Raw genomic sequence first — 6,112 nt, forward strand, 5'->3', positions numbered from 1 at the left:
CCATGTTTCTCACTGGACAAGTGGCTAGCCCCCTGGACCCTGCGACAGCTCTGCTATTGTCTCTTATTTAAAAAACTACTTTATGATGTGCAGTCCCACCTGGGCTGGAGGATACTAATAGTTCTTTTTATTGATAACAGATCTCTTTCTTTCCAGAAAAGTTGTGAGGAAGTTCATAAAAATATATGTGAGAGGAAGTAAGGACTAGATAAATAAATGGGGAAGAAAGGAGAAAAAAACTATGGATAATGATGTGATTTAAATATTTTTCCTACAATGTCTTGTATTTGTAGGTTTTTTTTTATAAGAGATTTTTTTAAAATAATTTATTTATTTGTTTTTATCTTTGGCTGTGTTGGGTCTTTGTTGCTGTGTGCAGGCTTTCTCTAGTTGCAGTGAGTGGGGGTTACTCTTCGTTGCGGTGTGCAGGCTTCTCATTGTCGTGGCTTCTCTTGTTGGGGAGCATGGGCTCCAGGTGCGTGGGTTTCAGTAGTTGTGGCACGCAGCCTCAGTAGTTGTGACTCGTGGGCTCTAGAGCGTAAGCTCAGTAGTTGTGGTGCACAGGCTTAGTTGCTCCGCAGTATGTGGGATCTTCCCGGGCCAGGAATTGAACCCATGTCCCCTGCATTGGCAAGAGGATTCTCAACCACTGCGCCACCAGGGAAGCCCCCATTTGTAGGTATTTTAAAATATGTATTGTTTGACTCAGAAATTATCCCAGCATTATTTCATTTTGGTTGCTGCTTGATATTGATGTACCTATAGGCAATTTAACTTTATAAATAATTTGCACCACAGCATAACAGGACAGTGTCCACACTCGGGAATTCTGCAGGAGAGGAATAAGCAGAGGGCTATTCTGCATCCTAAGCAGGGCTTTTCTAAATGAGAGAGAGAGCACTAAAGGAAAAGCAGCCTCAGACTTCTTCTCCTATTCTCCCCCCCCCCCCCCCCCATAGAGAGAAGCAAATAACACACATGGAATACAGAGTGTCCCTCTGCACTGTGTTCTGGGACCACAGTGTTTGGTTTGGTAAACAGTCAGACAAAGAGGCTCCAGATGAGGGCCAAAATCCCCATTGGCCCAGAATGCCACTCTGGGTACCCTTTGTGGTAAGTATTCCCTAGCTGTGGAGCCAAGAGGCAGGCAGGCACTAAGTGCACACATCTCTCCACTTGGCCAGGGGAGCATGGGGATGGGAGATGGTAGGAAGCACTGAGGTACCTACATTTTTAGCTCTTAAATGCACTTGTGCAATTATTCAGCCCCACTGAGTATCTGGTTGTTTGTCCTTCTGCACACAGCAGAAGGGTGAGAAATCTCCATTCTTACCTATGACTTCTATCAGATTCCTTCTTTCCATGCATCACCTTCTTTCCAGCTCTTAAATTAAACTCAGGCGAGTTTCAGGCCCATCATGTAGGTATCTGGTGTCCTCAGCCAGTCCCTAAGGGTGTGCACTGCAAAAATGCACCATGGCTAAAGGGGCAGCTTTAACATCCTAGACATTTATGTATTTATTGCAACAAAACTCTTATTGATGGTGCTAAAATGTCTTGATGAAAGGGGTGCTGGGGTGCCTTTGAATGAAAGGGCCATACTGGCTAGCAATGGTCCTGCTGGTGCTTTTGTTTCTTCAGGATTAAAAAATAATAATTTCCCAATGAGAGACAATAGGGAAAAGGGTAGGAGGAGATTTTTTATAATCTCTTTAGACTAGGTTGAAAGAAGAGATTGGAGTGTAGAGGAAAATGAATGTTGGGGACTGGCATGGCCCTGTTTACCTGTAATATTCCTAAACTTAGGAAGTCGAGCTTTATTTTATAATTGGGCCAGGAAGAGAAGGGGGATGGCCTAACACAAGCATTGCGAATGAGGCTCTCTGAGCCAGTGGGCTGGCCAAGGGTTACAGGCTCTTGGCAAAGACATCAGCCACTGGAGGTTGAGTAGGATGGGCTGAGGCCCTCTCCTAGCCAGGCACAGGAATTGGGGTTACTCACTAGGGAGCCTCTTGGAGAGAGCTGGCATTAATGCAGCCAAGAAGCTACAAAGGCCAGGGTAGATATGTTAAACTAAGGTTGCTTTCTGGAGCTAAGGAGGTGGCAGCTGGCTCAGCCTCCTCACAGTTGCCCCAACTAGAGGCTTAATGTCTGCTGACTGTACAGTGTTGCCAGCTCCGCCTGATTTAAAGATCAGAAATGCTCCCTATTATCATCCCCCTGCCTCACACCAATTGGCTGCCAAGATTTACAGAAGGATTCAGAATCTCTTGGCTCTCACTCCTCCTCCCATTCCCCTTACCTCTTCTTTTTCTACTGTCGGCACCTGCCAAGGCTGGGGTGGGGACCAAAGGCAGAGGGACCTTGAGAGTACATTATTCAACTACCTGTTTGGTCAATAGGCTTAAAGCTGGAGTACACTGCACCCTCAACTTCTTGAGTTGGTAAATTGAGCTATTATGATTCAACTGGCCACAGATTTATAATAGAGCCTTAGTAATCCTATAATAACATTGGCTAAGGAAATGCAGTTGTGTGGGGATATTATGACAGACATGGAAGAGAATTCCCATGCAGCTCTGATATTGCATCCTATTCTTAAAGAATAAACTTGGCTCCATGTTTTATTCAAAACCAAAATTAAAGCCGGGTCTATAAAAATATGCACCCGGATATTGGTTCAAGATGGTGGAGTAGAAGGACGGGCACTCACTCCCTCTGCGAGAGCACCAGAATCACAACTAACTGCTGAAAAATCGACAGGAAGACACTGGAACTCACCAAAAAAATACTCCACATCCAAAGACAAAGGAGAACCACAATGAGATGGTAGGAGGGGCGCAACCACAATAAAACCTAATCCCATAACTGCTGGGTGGGTGACTCACAAACTGGAGAACAATTATACCACAGAAGTCCACCCACTGGAGTGAAGGTTCTGAGCCCCATGTCAGGGTTCCCAACTTTGGGATCTGGCAATGGGAGGAGGAATTCCCAGAGAATCAGACTTTGAAGGCTAGCAGGATTTGATTGCAGGACTTCAACAGGACTGGGGGAAACAGAGACTCCACTCTTGGAGGGCACACACAAAGTAGTGTGCTCATCAGGACCCAGGGGGAGGGAGCAGGGACCCCATAGGAGACTGAACCAGGCCTACCTGCTAGTGTTGGAGGGTCTCCTGCAGAGACCGGGGGCAGTTGTGGCTCACAAGGACACAGGCAGCAGAAGTTCTGGGAAGTACTCCTTGGCATGAGCCGTCCTGGAGCCCACCATTAGCCTCACCAAAGGGCCTGTAGGCTCCAGTGCTAGGTTGCCTCAGGCCAAACAACCAACAGGGAGGGAACATATCAGCAAGTGGATTAAAGTTTTACTGAGCTCTGCCCAAAAGACCAACACTCAGCTGTACCCACCACCACTCCCTCTCATCAGGAAGCTTGAACAAACCTCTTAGATAGCCTCATCCACTAGAGGGCAGACAGCAGAAGCAAGAAGAACTACAATCCTGCAGCCTGTGGAATGAAAACCACATTCACAGAGAGATAGACAAAATGAAAAGGCAGAGGACTATGTACCAGATGAAGAAACAAGATAAAACCCCAGAAAAACAACTAAATGAAGTGGAGATAGGCAACCTTCCAGAAAAAGAATTCAGAATAATGATAGTGAAGATGATCCAGGACCTCGGAAAAAAGAATGGAGGCAAAGATCGAGAAGATGCAAGAAATGTTTAACAAAGACCTAGAAGAATTGAAGAGCAAACACCTAGAAGAGTTAAAGAACAAACAAGCAGAGATGAACAATACAATAACTGAAATGAAAAATACACCAGAACCAATCAGTAGCAGAATAACTGAGGCAGAAGTGACCTGGAAGACAGAATGGTGAAATTCATTGCAACAGAACAGAATAAAGAAAAAAGAATGAAAAGAAATGAAGACACCCTGAGAGACCTCTGGGACAACATTAAATGTACCAACATTAGCATTTTGGGGTCCCAGAAGGAGAAGAGAGAGAGAAAGGACCCGAGAAAATATTTGAAGAGATTATAGTTGAAAACTTCCCTAACATGGGAAAGGAAATAGCCACCCAAGTCTAGGAAGCGCAGAGAGTCCCAGGCAGGATAAACCCAAGGAGAACAAGCTGAGACACATAGTAATCAAATTGACAAAAATTAAAGACAAAGAAAAACTATTAAAAGCAACAAGGGAAAAATGACAAATAACATACGAGGGAACTCCCATAAGGTTAACAGCTGGTTTCTCAGCAGAAACTCTACAAGCCAGAAGGGAGTGGCATGATATATTTAAAGTGATGAAAGGGAAGAACCTACAACCAAGATTACCCTACCCGACAGGGATCTCATTCAGATTCAACAGAGAAATCAAAAGCTTTACAGACAAACAAAAGCTAAGAGAATTCAGCACCACCAAACCAGCTCTACAACAAATGCTAAAGGAATTTCTCTGAGTGGGAAACACAAGAGAAGAAAAGGACCTACAAAAGCAAGACCAAAATAATTAAGAAAATGGTAATAGGAACAAACATATCGATAATTACCTTAAATGTGAATGGATTAAATGCTCCAAACAAAAGACACAAGCTTGCTGAATGGATACAAAAACAAAACCCATATATATGCTGTCTACAAGAGACCCACTTCAGACCTGGGGACACATACGATTGAAAGTGAGGGGATGGAAAAAAATATTCTATGCAAATGGAAATCAAAAGAAAGCTGGAGTATCAATACTCATATCAGATAAAATAGACTTTAAAATAAAGTATGTTACAAGGTACAAGGAAGGACACTACATAATGATCAAGGGATCAATCCAGGAAGAATATATAACAATTATAAATATATATGCACCCAACATAGGAGCACCTCAATACATAAGGCAAATGCTAACAGCTATAAAAGAGGACATCGACAGTAACACAAAAATAGTGGAGGATTTTAACACCTCACTTACACAAATGGACATATCATCCAGACAGAAAATTAATAAGGAAACACAAGCTTTAAATGACACAATAAACAAGATAGACATAATTGATATTCATAAGACATTCCATCCAAAACCAGCACATTACAATTTCTTCTCAAGTGCACACGGAATATTCTCCAGGATAGATCACATCCTGGGTCACAAATCAAGCCTTGGTAAATTTAAGAAAATTGTAATCATATGAAGCGACTTTTCCAAGTACAATGCTATGAGATTAGAAACAATTTACAGGGAAAATAACGTAAAAACCACAAACACATGGAGGCTAAACAATAAGCAGCTAAGAGATCACTGAAGAAATCAAAGAGAAAATCAAAGAATACCTAGAGACAAATGACAATGAAAACATGACGATCCAAAATCTATGGGATGCAGCAAAAGCAGTTCTAAGAAGGAAGTTTAAAGCAATAAAATCCTACCTGAAGAAACAAGAAAAATATCAAATAAACAATCTAACCTTACACCTAAAGGAACTAGAGAAAGAAGAACAAACAAAACCCAAAGTTAGCAGAAGGAAAGAAATCATAAAGATCAGAGCAGAAATAAATGAAATAGAAACAAAGAAAACAATAGCAAAGATCAATAAAACTAAAAGCTGGTTCTTTGAGAACATAAACAAAATTGATAAACCATTAGCTAGACTCATCAAGGAAAAGAAGGAGAGAACTCAAATCAATAAAATTAGAAATGAAAAAGAGAAGTTACAACAGACACTGCAGAAATACAAAGCATCCTAAGAGACTACTACAAGCAACTCTATGCCAATAAAATGGACAACCTGTAAGAAATGGACAAATTCTTAGAAAGGTATAACCTTCCAAGACTGAACCAGGAAGAAAGAGAAAATATGAACAGACCAATCACAAGTAATGAAATTGAAACTGTGATTAAAAAGCTTCCAACAAACAAAAGTGCAGGACCAGATGGGTTCACAGGTGAATTCTATCAAACATTTAGAGAAGAGCTAACACCCATCCTTCTCAAACTCTTCCAAAAAATTTGCAGAGGAAGAAACCCTCCCAAACTCATTCTATGAGGCCACCATCATCCTGATACCAAAGCCAGAAAAAGATACTACAAAGGAACTAGAGAAAGAAGAACAA

This window comes from Balaenoptera borealis, assembly GCF_965194805.1.
Source record: "Balaenoptera borealis genome assembly, chromosome: 14".
Classification (NCBI taxonomy): Eukaryota; Metazoa; Chordata; class Mammalia; order Artiodactyla; family Balaenopteridae; genus Balaenoptera; species Balaenoptera borealis.